Source organism: Lotus japonicus, chromosome 1 (genome assembly GCF_012489685.1).
Source record: "Lotus japonicus ecotype B-129 chromosome 1, LjGifu_v1.2".
Lineage (NCBI taxonomy): Eukaryota > Viridiplantae > Streptophyta > Magnoliopsida > Fabales > Fabaceae > Lotus > Lotus japonicus.
Window position 1 is genome coordinate 117,983,582 of NC_080041.1, and position 14,018 is coordinate 117,997,599.

The 14,018-nt window shown below is 36.6% G+C and overlaps 1 long non-coding RNA gene and 4 other non-coding genes across 7 annotated transcripts; 2 read left to right on the forward strand and 3 right to left on the reverse strand.

The window, feature by feature from the left end:
- Positions 1-934: 934 nt before the first annotated feature.
- On the reverse strand, positions 935-1,037 carry LOC130734694 (U6 spliceosomal RNA). The gene has a single exon (XR_009018054.1). It is a non-coding gene; the product is annotated as a U6 spliceosomal RNA (small nuclear RNA).
- A 3,930-nt stretch (positions 1,038-4,967) lies between these two features.
- LOC130729746 (uncharacterized) lies at positions 4,968-12,165 on the forward strand. 3 transcript variants are annotated; one of them, XR_009016100.1, is made up of 6 exons: positions 4,968-5,508; positions 5,608-5,712; positions 6,131-6,291; positions 10,346-10,510; positions 10,646-11,052; positions 11,218-12,165. It is a non-coding gene; the product is annotated as an uncharacterized LOC130729746 (long non-coding RNA). The 3 variants fall into 3 exon arrangements; XR_009016099.1 differs by having other exon boundaries at positions 10,346-11,052; XR_009016101.1 differs by lacking the exons at positions 4,968-5,508; positions 5,608-5,712; positions 6,131-6,291 and adding an exon at positions 9,676-10,153 and having other exon boundaries at positions 10,346-11,052.
- LOC130734695 (U6 spliceosomal RNA) lies at positions 5,361-5,463 on the forward strand. The gene has a single exon (XR_009018055.1). It is a non-coding gene; the product is annotated as a U6 spliceosomal RNA (small nuclear RNA).
- LOC130734795 (U2 spliceosomal RNA) lies at positions 7,027-7,222 on the reverse strand. The gene has a single exon (XR_009018137.1). It is a non-coding gene; the product is annotated as a U2 spliceosomal RNA (small nuclear RNA).
- On the reverse strand, positions 9,637-9,832 carry LOC130734758 (U2 spliceosomal RNA). The gene has a single exon (XR_009018104.1). It is a non-coding gene; the product is annotated as a U2 spliceosomal RNA (small nuclear RNA).
- Positions 12,166-14,018: the final 1,853 nt, after the last annotated feature.

The window sequence follows — 14,018 nt, forward strand, 5'->3', positions numbered from 1 at the left end:
CAATTCTATCTCTATGTAATTTTGTAGCCCCTTTCACTAAGCTGCAGCCTTTCATATAGATCATGAGATTGGCCTCTTTTCTGTTAAAACAGCCTAAGATTTAATCACTAAATCCTTGATTACTATGCATGCAACCTCTCATATGTACTCAAACTTCTCTCCTATTTGTTATGATCCATCCAGTTCGTTAGAGACTCCAATATCACATGCCCTACTACTGTCAGCACAATTAACTCCAAAAATCCATTCTCTCTATCTCTCCATACCTCTCTGCCCACTTGTGAGATCTTACCCAAATGCTAGGATACCAAACTGAACACAAATTTCTAGATAAGAAGCTTCAACTTAAGCTTAAATACATTTGCAAACCAATTAGAAGAAAAAGAAAATGAAAAGGGGAGAACATGCATTAATATGTTAAGAACTAAGAAGTAAGTGAAAAAATGAAGAGAACTATTAATACTGTTTATTTAACGGATTGCGCATTTGTTTATAATTGCTAATAGCGTCTTAAGCTCAACCGGTGTGGGACACCAGATAAAGTGAGACATCGCATGCAAAGCTAAAGCAACACAAATCCAACTCAGCCTTAACTGTGGAGCTAAACACGGAAAAAGACCAGCTTCCTCCGCCGATTAGAAATCTAATGATTCATTTAAATCAGTTTACTCATGAAAACAATATGTGGCATAGGGAGCAATTAATTGATGTTAAAAGAACTTACAGCTTATTCATGAAAAACTCAGGCTAAGCCTTGGACGTGGAGATAGAGCTAAAGTAATACAGATCCAATGAGACTGTCTACACGAATTGCACATCAAGTAAGCAAGGTGAAATGAAGAGAATGCAAAAATTATTAACACCATTGTTGAAGGAAGAAGAAGGGAACCTGAAGAACACAGTTGAGCTTCTTCGCAGAGAAATAGAAAATGAAAAAAATTTGGACCATTTCTCGATTTGTGCGTGTCATCCTTGCGCAGGGGCCATGCTAATCTTCTCTGTATCGTTCCAATTTTATCGGATGTCCCCGAAGGGACGAACCTTGTTGCTGACTATTTGGTTATAAACACTCAGATTTCTGTATGTTTATCCGGTGTGGGGCTTGCGAATGCTAAAACAGACTCAAATAGCACAAGTCTCCTCAGCTCCAAACTTTGGAAGCATGCAAGCAAGCATCTGAGACCCTTCTTCGTCTGTTAAGAAGATGCTGCTAGAAGGAAAGAAAAACAATGAAGCTTCAGGAAGACACAGATTATGTTGCTCTAGTTCGTTCTAGGACGAAAGAATACGTGGAGCTGTGGAGAACATCAACGTTTCAAGTTTCAACACACCAATAAATGAAAAACGTCTCTCACTCCCCTAGAGGCACAGAGCTACCTCTAGCCTTCTTCATTACCACTATTGTCTAGCCTGGGTGATTTGATTTGACATCTAATTAGTATTATTGTTATTTTATATTCAGAAACTTTTTCCTTCAAAATTTGCACAGGTAAAGAATTATTAAATGATAAAAATTCATAAATAGAATGGATAATTAATTATTGTGTGAGATTAGTCTTACGATAGCTACTGCTAATGAGAATATGTTAGTTAAGAAATAAAATGTGAGAGCAAAGAGACACATAAAGTAAAATAAAGAGATAATATGTATTATCATATGAAAATAAAATAGAGATAAAAACAAAATTAAATAAAAATTGTGTGAAAAAAAATTAAAATGTGAATGAAATAAGGTTGTAACATAACATATATTTTACGTTATATTTACATGCCCAGAAGATTTATAGTTCTTCTAATGGATTTTTGGAAGTATTTCTTTTATTCCCTCTCAAAGATTGTTGGTTGTTGCACTCTTATAACTTTCTCAATGATGATGGCGTCTCAGTCCATAATTGTAGCATATAATTTGAAGGTTTAATTACACTTTTGGTCCCCCAATTTTGACCTTTTTGCGAAAATCATCCTCAAACTTTAAAATTAGCAAAAAAATGTCCATAACATTTACACCCGATTGTAAAAATGATCTCCCGTCCAATTTCATCGAATATTTAACGAATTCTGGAATAATTAATAAAAAATAATAAAATAAAACAAAAAACTTGATATTGATGAATGTTCATCTTCTTCAAAGAACCTTCATCATCATCTTCATATTCTTCTCTAGAAAACAAAACGCAGAAGCAAACCAAAAAAATCATCAACCCCACCCCAAACATCAATTTCAGATCTCAAATCAACCATCAATTGAAGATGATCACAAACACTAGAACCAAAAAATTTAGAAGAAAAAAACGCAATCCTTTACAGAACAGCGTCAACCGTTATGAATCAAAATTATTCATAAAAAAGCAATCCTTCAACAATGAGATCAACAATGTAAGTCTGTAACAATATATTTCTCATCAACACAAAAAACAATCTTTCAGTTAAAAATCAAAACCATGCCTAGAAACAGTGAGATCAATTACGAATAATCTGCTTCATTACTAATTTTTTTCCCCTACCCAATACGTTTTCCTCCAACACCAACAGATCTGGGCAAACACCATCAGATTTGTGCTTGAACTCCATCACCAAATTGTTGCAGAATCGAATCAATTCCCTTCACCGTCCGTTCATTTTCTTTCGGCTTCCCGTTTTCCCCAAATCAATCCTTCACAATCCCAGTTCGCAGATCGTGTTCGAACTCCGAACGAGAACCATCATCGTACCGTCTTTAGCCTGAACCGCAACCATCATTGGACCCCAAACCATGAACACGACCTCATCTGGTCGATGGAACCAATGTCGCTCCCTTCAGCGGCGGCCATTGCCCAGGCCTCGAACGTTCACCTTTATAGCCGGCGCCGACAACCACCCTTCCCCGATCTGGCCATCGGTGCCGATGAGATTGAGCCTCACCTCAACCCCCCACATACCCAGACATAGAATCGCAGCCAACCCAATACCAACAACAACCGAAAATCAGATCTAAAACCACAAACTCACACATAAAGGAAGAGAGATCAAGAAGCTTGATACCAAAAGGGGAACATAAGGGGTCTGAATCGACCAAAAACCGCACAAACCCGAAATCGAAAGTGGATCTGGTCTGGTTATGGGCGAAGAAGATGAAGATGGTGAATAATTCAGAGACTAAAATTTTTAATTATTTTTTTGAGGAATATTCCGTTAGTTTTTTGGATGGATTTGGACGGAAAACCAATTTTGCAACCGGGTGTAAACGTTAGGGATGTTTTTTGCTAATTTTAAAGTTTGGGGACGATTTTCACATAAAGGCCAAAGTTGGGGAACCAAAAGTGCAATTAAGCCTAATTTAAAAGGTGTGTCTTTCGGGGAAAGTCTGATTTTTCATGTGATGACGTCTCAATGATGGTGGCATATAATTTGATAGCTCCTTGCCTTATACACAAGTCTTTGCCATGTCTTGGATTTGGGGTACAAAAATATATATATTATTCTAATTGTTTGGAGGTTGTAGATATCTTTCTGAATAACAAGGATGCCCAAACGTATTGTTTGCAAGATCTTAACCAATGTTAGAGCGAGTTACTATCTTCCACGTTCCTAAGAATTTTTGCGAGATCTTAACCAATGTTAGAGCGAGTTACTATCTTCCACGTTCCTAAGAAGCATAATATGATGGCAGTTGCTTTGACAAAGCGTGTTTCTCAAAAGAGAAGAAAAGATAGACCAAATACGGGGGCTTTCTCTGCCTTCGATCTTTTTTTGAGGTGCTATTCCTCGTTCTTCTGCCTCCACAACACTCCCCAGTTTAGCGTCGTCCCTCCCTGTGATGGATTAAAATAAATTGATGTCTATGTTCGGGATGCATCTGTTACAAGGTTTGGTATGATTGCTTGGTCTTGCCATTGTATCATTCTCCATCTCGATTCTGTCATTGGGGTTAGCGGTTTCATATATGTTTGCTTTGAAACAGTTGCTTGCAACTGCAATAATGTTTCATTCACACCTCTCTTGGAGGTGGAATGATATGGAATGAAGAGAGATAAGAAGAAAAGGAAAAGTAAGAAAGAGAAAGTATGATTTGTGATAGATAATAAGATGAGGGAGATATAAATAAAAATAGGTGGAAATGAAGTAGTTTGAAAATGAAGTGTGTATATATCTACTTCACATCTAGTTTTACTTATCCAAGATTATCATTTTATTTCTTCTCATTTGATATGTTGATCTCTTACTTATTTGTAAGAATGATAACTTTGATGCATATTTCTTGTCTAAAAACGTCTTCACCTTTGTCACTTCGACTTGGGCGGTGGATGTTCCTCCAATGTCTTACCCTCTAAGCTGGTTTCATCTTAATTTTACTGATTAATCCTTTTAAAAAAATATTTGTAAGCTATGTACTAAGTTTTGGAAACATTAAAAGTAAAACCAAACGTAATTTAACTTCAATATTCTATATTCTAGTGTTTCAATTTATGATTTCTCCCCTAAATTGGTTAACTTCACAAATTTTGTTCAACCCTTTTAATTTATATCATTTTACTCCTGTATAAGTCACATTTCTATTCAATCTATCCCCTCAAATTAATGCCTTTTCCTAAATGTGATAATTCTTTCTTGTTGAATTGCCTCCCTCAACTTCATATCTCATCTCATTTTTCACTATAAAAAAAACTTCATATATCATTTAAATCTAATTTTTCCTATGTTTTTTTAATTGCTTTTTATGTTAAGCCAGAAAACTAGAACACTATCAACAAGTCTAGTACAATTAGTAAATAATGGGACTTCTTAAGCATTTTATCAAATATTTAATTCTTAAGCGGTGAATTTGTTAAGAAAGAGGTTTATGCACTTACATATAGTTGATAAATAAACTGTTTATTTTTTTATGAAAGAATTTTTATTATTGAATATTTCTTTACCTGGACAAATTTTGTAGGAAAAAGCGTTTATTTATATATAAATAAAATAGATGTCAAATCAAATCACGCAGGCCAGACAGTAGAGGTAATCAAGAAGGCTATAGAGGTAGCTCTGTGCCTTTAGGGGAGTGGGAGATGTTGATTATTCTGGAAGGAAAAGCTGAAATGACTGAAAATATTTTATTTATTTGTGAGTTGAAACTTGAAACGTTGTCGTTTGCTCCACAGCTCGACGTTTTCTTTCGTCCTAGAACTAGAGGAAGCTCCATTGTTTTTCTTTCTTTCTAGCAGCATCTTCTTAACAGACGATGGAGGAGCTCGGATGCTTGCTTGCATGCTGCAAATATTGGGGGCTGAGCACACTTGCTTTCTGATTTTGCATCGCGGGAAGCTTTCTAGAGTCCCACACCGGTTAATCCTGCGATATTATAAATGTTTATAACCAGATACGCAGCAAGTAGGTTTGTCCCTTCGGGGACATCCGATAAAATTGGAACGATACAGAGAAGATTAGCATGGCCCCTGCGCAAGGATGACACGCACAAATCGAGAAATGGTCCAAATTTTTTTGATTTTCGATTTCTCTGCGACGAAGCTCAACTGTGTTCTTCAGGTTCCCTTCTTCTTCCTTCAACAATGGTGTTAATAATTTTTGCATTCTCTTCATTTCACCTTGCTTACTTGGTGTTTTATTATGCTTGCTGTGTGTTAGCCTATCACATATGGAGCAATTCGTGTAGACAGTCTCATTGGATCTGTATTACTTTAGCTCTATCTCCACGTCCAAGGCTTAGCCTGAGCTTTTCATGACTAAGCTGTAAGTTCTTTTAACATCAATTAATTGCTCCCTATGACACACATTGTTTTCATGAGTAAACTGATTTAAATGAATCATTAGAATATTAATATCTTTATTACTTCTGTTGCTTTGCTCCGAGGGAGAAAATTTGTCTTTTAGGTGTTTTTATTGATAAATGATGCCTCCTTGTTTGCACCACAGTTGAGGCTGAGAAGGATTTGTGTTGCTTAGTGTTGTATGTGATGTCTCACTTCCTCTCATGTCTCATACCGGGGTTGAGCTCAACACATAATTAGTGCTTATAAACACTAATATCAATTGATTTCTTTTAATATCAATTGATTGCTAGCTGTAATTTCTTTTAATATCAATTGATTGCTCCCTATTCCACCATTGTTTATTAATATCTTCATAACTTCTGCTGCTGTGCTTCCAGGGAGGAAGCTGGTTTCTTTGTGTTGCTTTAGCTTTGAACGCGATGTCTCACTTCCTATGGTGTCCCACATCGGTCGAGCTTAAAACAATATTAGTGAATATAAGCTGATGCGGCAACACTTGGGCTTCTTCCTTTGTTGACAAAATTAGAAGGATGCAGAGGTGAGTAGTTTTATTTTTTCTCATTCAAAGTTGAAATTTTTTACTTTCTTTTCCAGGAATTCTAGGAAATTTCCAGTTCTGCTGTGTCATTTTATTTTTCTATAATTTTGTGTTCAGAGTTTAGTATCTTACTTAGAAGAATATCATTTGGGTGATCTCACAAGTGGGCAGAGAGAGAGATAATGGATCTGTGGAGTTAATTGTGCTGTCAGTTAGCTGTTTAATTTAGGGGAGTGGTCAAGTAATTATAATGACATCAGGCGATGACGCAATGTGATGTTGGAGTCTCTAACCAACTGGATGGATCATAACAATGAGGAGAAAAGTTTGAGTACAAATGAGAGTTTGTATCCTACCTAAATACTTTATGTTTTCCTCACATCAAGGATTCTATATGGTAACTATCTTATGGCAGGCTCCAGCTTAGTGAAAGGGGCAACATGAGTAAATAAGAGATAGAATTGATGGAGATGACTCTTGTGTGTGATGGTTGGGGAAGACTAGTGTCTAGTATATTATGCTGTGCAGTAGGCATTCAACTGGTACCACATCGGATATATGTGAAAATTTGGGTGGACTTTAATATATTGATTATCTTGTACATTTCCCAATTTGCATATATAATTTTTGGGGGATTTCTTTAATATACTTGCAACTTCAAAAAATTAAGTATTTTTAGGCTGCAACAGCACCAATGTTGTTTTCTCTAGAATTTGAAATATTGAACTAGATTTGGTGGGGTGCGCCAGGCCCTTGCAATAGTGTAAGGCAAGGGCGACACTTGAGAATCCCAATAGCAAGCTACTGTGGTGGACCCTCCCCCTATAAAAAGTAATTTAATATCATGTGAGCCATTGGCTCACATATCAGATATTAAACTGATAAGAACAGATACTACACTTGATCTTAGCCAAAAGGCCGAGAAAGGTATGCTTCTTCCTTAGCCATGTCTCTCCTTTTATATCCAATGTATGTGCTTTGGTTGAGCTGCACAGACAATGTGGGACTTGAGAGGTTGAGTATAGCAGCTGTAGCTACTAACTTACTATATATATATCATGTAGACATTTACTTGACTTGCTTGCTTCTGACTTGTTTATCCTTTCTATTACCACATTAACATAGCAAGAACCTCCTAATTTCCCTTCTAACTAAAAGAACCTTTCTGTTCTCTCTTGTCTATCATTTATAGCAAATCATCTCTCAGTCTCTACTCTATTGAATGGGCTAATATTTCCAAATCCCAACTAACTAACCACTAACCAGGCAGGGTTACGTATTTTTGTACAATAATTTAAACCAGGCAGGATATTGCAGGCTATACAGTCTTATTTTCTCTGGCCTTCTAACATTTTACACCAGAATAATTGAGTTTACTATGCCTTCTTGACACCTATGCTTTCTACCTGTTGAGACCTTTGAATATTTATTTGCAATTGTTGAATGGAGATTTGGAAGTTCAGAAGCCTTATCATGCAACTCTTAGCTTTGGTTATAGCTGGGTAGGTTTGATTTCAGGACCATTAATTAATTTGTTAAACATCATTAGCCCTGTTGTAGTATGCTTGATGAGTGGCTAAGATAATTGCCTGCTCTTTAGAATTCCAAGATAATTTGCATTATGCTGCGCAACTAAATGTTAACTGCGTCTTGTTTCAATGTGCATTATGCTTCTCTTATTTAACCAATAATAATCCGGAGCTAGTGAGCTCCTATAAAATCAAATATATTCTTATCGACCATGTGCAAGGATGACACGCACAAATTGAGAAATGGTCCAATTTATTTGAAATTTCATTTCTCTGCTCAGCTGTGTTAGGTTCTCGTCTTCTTCCTTCAATAATGGTGTCCTTCAACATGATGCATGTTATGCTTATTGTGTTTTAGCCTATCACAAGTGTTACTACCAACTAGTGTCATGTTCTGAATTCTGATACAAACCAGATGAGTTTTACTTTAACTCCCATCTCCATGTCCAGGGCAGAGCCTCATATCACACATTGTTTTAGACTTAAAACTGATTTGAAATAAATCATTAGATTTTTAATATCTTTATAACTTCTTTTGCTTTTCTTGGAGGGAGGTAGTTGGTCTTTTTCGGGGTTTTAATTGATAAATGATGCTTCTTGTTTGCTTCACAAATTGAGGCTGAGCAGGATTTGTGTTGCTTTAGCTTTCCTTGCGATATCTAACTTCCTCTTGAGTCCCACACCGGTTGAGCTTAACACATTCTTAGTGCAAATGCGCAACACTCAAGCTTGACACATCAGAATTTTTGCTTATCATTTTTTCTACTTGCTTCTCCCTTTATTATTTTCCTTAACTTCTAATAGGTTTGCAAATGTATTTAAGCTTAAAGCTTAAGCTGCAGAATACTGGTAGTTATCTTTTTCCTTAACATTTTTTTTTCTTTCTTAAAAAATTCTAAGAAATTTCCAGTTCTTCTGTGTCATTTTGTCTTTCTAGAATTTTGTGTGTTCAGTCTAGTATATATCTTAGATAGAATATCATTTGGGTTAGATCTCAGAAGTGGGCAGAGAGAATGTATCTTTGGAGTAAATTGTAGTGTTGGTTAGTTGTTTAGTTTAAGGTAGTGATGAAGTAATTATAATGACTGCAGGAGATGTGATATTGACTGCTCAAGGCTTAGGTTGCTGGTAGGTTACTTCTATTTCACTCAGGCATTGTAACACTCTACAAATGAACACTTGGTTTCTTGTGCCTTGTTTATGTTTGTGTTGTTTACATGTTGCTGCTGTTGCTGTTGATTAATAAGATTTCTTGTATTGAATTCATTGTTGTGCAATGTCTGCATATAAAGTAAATTCTTATGGTATGTTATGTTAACTGTTTGTTATTGGAAGAAACTATCTAATATAAACCGGAAGGATCAAAATATAAAAAGAAAGCATTGATTTTTTTTTTTAATTTCATATATATAAAAAGAAGGATATTAATGTGTGTTCTCCTTTTTTATTGTCCTTTGGTACTAGTAGGTTTGCCAATTTATTTAGTGGAATCTTTCTTGTGGAAGAATTCTAAGCAGTTTAGCATCTTGGATGGATCATCATTGGGTTAGATTTCACAAGTGGGCAGAGAGAGAGATTTGATCTTTGGAGAAAATTGTGCAAGAAGTTGTTTAATTTGAGGGAGTGATGCTTTTAGGGGATGGGATATTGGCAGCTGAAGGAAGAGTGCATCCCAATTGTGGCTAACTGCAAAACTTATTATTCAGATTGAACTTGTTTTTAAGGGTTTTCGGATTAACAGCAATAATAGTTGGGTGTAGGCCCTGTAATAACATTACTTACCCATCTAGAATTGAAAATCTTGAACTAGGTTTGGGTGGGGTGCGCCAGTCCCTTGCAGTAGTGTAAGGCATGGGCGACGCTTGAGAGCCCCAATAGCAAGCTACTGTGATGGACCCTCCCCCTTAAAAAATAAATTTAATATCGTGTGAGCCATTGGCTCACATATCAGATATTAAACTGATAAGAACAGATACTACACTTGATCTTAGCCAAAAGGCCGAGAAAGGTATGCTTCTTCCACTGCAATGTCTCTGCTTTTAAATACAATGTATGTGCTTCAGTTTTGCTGCACAAACAATGTGGGACTTGAAAGGTTGAGTATTGCAGCTGTTGTTACTATATCTTGAAGACATTTACTTGGCTTCCTTCTAATGTGTGTATTACATGGACATCAGAACAAGTTTTGTGGCTATGGAATCTTTAAGCAAGTGCGTTTTCACTCAAGCAGTTCCTCTATCTGTGTGCTGCCTGTATGTTGCTTGTTTTGATGACCAATAGAAGATTGCTAGCTCATATGCTCTAAATATACTCCTTTACTCTCTTAATACTATGTATGTCTCATACTGTCATTCAATAGTTATTTAGTTCAAATTTGAAGTTACTCTGATAGTGTCGTACAATGTGTTAGATTTCCCTCTATTTTTTTCTATGCTTGTGGGAAAGATTTTACAGTTGAATAATATGCTTCTTAGTGATATTTTGAGAAGATCTGTGTCTTCCTAACTTGTTGTTTTTCTTTCTAGCATCCTACTAACACGTGATGGAGAAGTTTGGGATTGGATGCTTGCATGCTGCTAATGTTGGGGCTGAGCAGACTAGTGTTATTTTGGTCTGTTTTAGCATTGCAGGGTCGTATGTCCCACACGGTTCAGTGGTCATGATAAAAGTTACATTTCTCATGTGGTAATGTGAGTGTAAGCAACTACTAGTAATTTGTAATTGTTGTTTTAACTTCAGTGTATGAGATTGTGCTTTGCTTGCTTGATGTTTTATTATGCTTACCACTTAATTAGCCTTTCCATTTGTTGTTTTGTGCTCACCAGTTAACTTTTCTACATGGTTTGGATCTATGATTATTGTCACATTCTGAATTCTGATACAAACCGGGTGAGATAACTTTAACTCCTTGTCCAGAGCATAGCCAGAGTTTTTCTTGTGTAAGCTGTAATTTCGTTTAACATCAATTAAACTACACATTTTTTTAAACTGATTTAAAAGGTATCATTAGAATATTAATCTTTATAACTTTTGTTGCTTTGCTTTGAGGGGGGAAATTGGTCTTTTTTGGTGTTTGTAATTGATAAACGATGCCTCTTGCTTTGCATCCAGGTGTCTGAGTCTCGCTGCCAATGGTGTCCCACACCGACTAAGCTTAAAACATTATGAGTGCTTATAAAGAAATGCTCAACAACTCTAATTTAATCTTGAATGACGCACAAATTGAGAAATGGTATGAATTTTTTTTTCACTCTAATCTTCTTCAAACTAGGTCCTAATGTTATTAGATTTTCTTCCATTACACTAGGATTATGCATGCTCTCCCTTTTTATTTTCCTTTACTTCAAATAGGTTTGAAAATGTAATTTTTTAACATAGTTTTATATTAATCAAGCAGAAGAACCATTAGGCAATGAGGCCATTACATCCCTAGAAAGCAACTCAGCAATGCCACAGGCCCCACGGCCCACGAGGATCCTCCTCCACCCGGATGGTATTGGAAAAGGGATGAGCCCTCTTAGCAAGGTCAAAGTGGTTTGCAAATGTATTTAAATTTAAAGTTGAAGCTGCAGAATACTAGTAAATTTTTTTTTCTCATTTCTCATTCAAAATTGATAACTTTTTCTTTCTTCCACAAGAATTCTATGAAATTTCCAGTTCTTCTGTATCATTTTTTTTCTAGACTTTTCATGTGTTCAGTTTAGTATCTTAGATAGAATATCATTATGGGTTACATCTCACAAGTGGTCAGTGTTATGGAAAGAGTAGATAATTACAGTAAGTTGTGTTAGTTGTTTAGTTTAAGGGAGTGGTGAAGGAATTATAGTGACAGGAGGGGATGTAATATTTGACTGCTGAAGGAAGTGTATCCAAAATAAATGTGCCCAGACGAGACTAAGTCCAACCAATCATCCAATCAAGTGTTGAAGTCAAGAACGGTGAATGCTAGATGCGGTGCACTTTGGCTCTACAACTCTTTGCGATGGAGGTGAAAGGCTGAAGTCTTCCCGCAGGAGGTACCTATGAGAACACTCTGACACCCAAGTCAGCCAGGGAAGTAAGGACAAAAATGACGAATGCTCAATGCAGATCCGCAACAAATTGCCGGTGTCAGATGTCTGCCACAAAATGGTGTACACGAATCATAACTCAATGGGAAATTTGTATTTTGATTGATGGTGTGATTTTGTGTTTGTACAAATAACTCTTTTCCTACCCCCACTACTAATTGTCGGGTGTTTGTGCCTCTCACTCCTAGTCATATTGAAAGACTGACTTTCCTTATATCTGGTGGTCCTTAGCATGTAACAACTATTACAAAATTTAAGGGAAGGAACCATATCAAATTTCCACGTGTTTAAACTTAGATTTCGCATTCGAACTCATACTTGGAAGTATCTTTGTTCTTAGGCCTATGCTTCAAAAAAATTCGTTAATGTTGTTCAGGTGCAAGATTTTCTCTTCATTCAATTGTTTACCTTAACTAGACAAACGACTAACTACTTGCAAGTCGGCTAACATGTCTTTTCAACTTACATTTATATCCGTCATATGGAATAACCAATTATTGAGTGTCAGCACATTGCATTCCTTGCATTCTTCATTTCAACCAAATGTGATCATTAAACTTCCTCTTCTCGAGAATGCAGGTATCATTTGGATTTAAGTCTGCATGCTTGCTTAGAATTTAAATCCCTAAATCATTCCTTGCATTCTTGCATTTCCATCTTCTACTTCACATATCTCCTATTTGAACAATATGTCTCACGCCAACAATTTTCAAAGTGACGATTCTTATAACATTGTTGAAATGAATGGCGGGAAGAGGAAAATTGCTAGCAATAGTGGGGCCATAAGTGCATCCCGAACTAAGACACTTATCTCGTTAACGTATCATCAATACCTTCTAGGTCTGCCCACCCAAGACCATGCCAAATTTCCACTTATGCTAAAGGAATTCCTGGCCATATGCGACCATCGCCTACCTATCACTCATGACGAAGCACCTCCATGCCTAAGCATCCCCCCGTCGTCTAAGCATCGATCCAATCCAATTGGTCTTTGTTTTTACTTCGTAAAGCTTCAAGCTTTGTTCCAAAGCTCCATGTCTGACTTTTTGGTTTACCATGACATTTAGAAGAAAGAGATGATGAGTTTGGTTAGGAATTGACTAAAAGCATTGACTCCTCTTGATGCCAACGAGGTTGTTGGTTTGGAATCGACTCCTGATACAAGCAACCGAACACAACGTCTGGCAAACGAAGATGGTTCATCCCACTTATTCCCACCCCAAATCTATTGTGATTCCAACCACCGGCGCCACTACCACCTAAACCACGCGCTCCTGCCGAAAGTACCATCTCCACCACTGTCAGCAAAGATGAATCCTTCTTTCTTGGAGTCATCATCAGATAACTTGTATTTGGTTCGTTTACACCAGAGGCGTCCGACGAGAAACTGTGTCAGACTTTGCAAACGGTGTCGTAAGTCTAAATCGTCACCTAGATCTAGTCGACATAGGAATCAAATTGTTTACTTCTGCTTTGTCAAAAGTGAAATGCCAACAAAAAAGTGCTGGTAAACAATCCCAACTTTCCAACAAAAAATGAATAACTCAACCGGTTAGAAAATATTTTGCATCCGTTAAAGACTTCCACGCTAGTTCACCTTGGAAGACCCATTCTAGAAATCAGTTTTTAATTTATTTTTAGCTTGCCATCCACCTTTCTTATCGTGATGGCAGAATAGAACCATTCTCTAATTGTCGTGTTGTGTAACGAGAAACATCTAAAATTCTCTTTTCATTATCCATTAGTACACAATACACATCGTGTAGATGCTGCTGTGTCACCGCATCATCATAACAGTATTCTAGTTGTGCATGCATGTCATTCATTGCTGAGTTGTGAATAATTCATTAAAAAATTCAATTTCCAAAATCATAGAATTAAAAAGAAGACGTAAAGAGGGACAGATCCGGAATGCTAGGACAACCCCATGTTCTTTGAGCCCAAAACCTACATTTTTTAATTGGTCACATTCAATTGGGGGATCTCTGCAGTGCAGAAAATAACTGCACGTCCTACGATTCTGATCCAATGGTTTAAAATTTTCTACTACCAAATTGATCATGTTGTGACGACGAAGCAAGTTCTCAGTTCTCACCAACCACCCGTGATCAAAGATTTGCACCGTCAC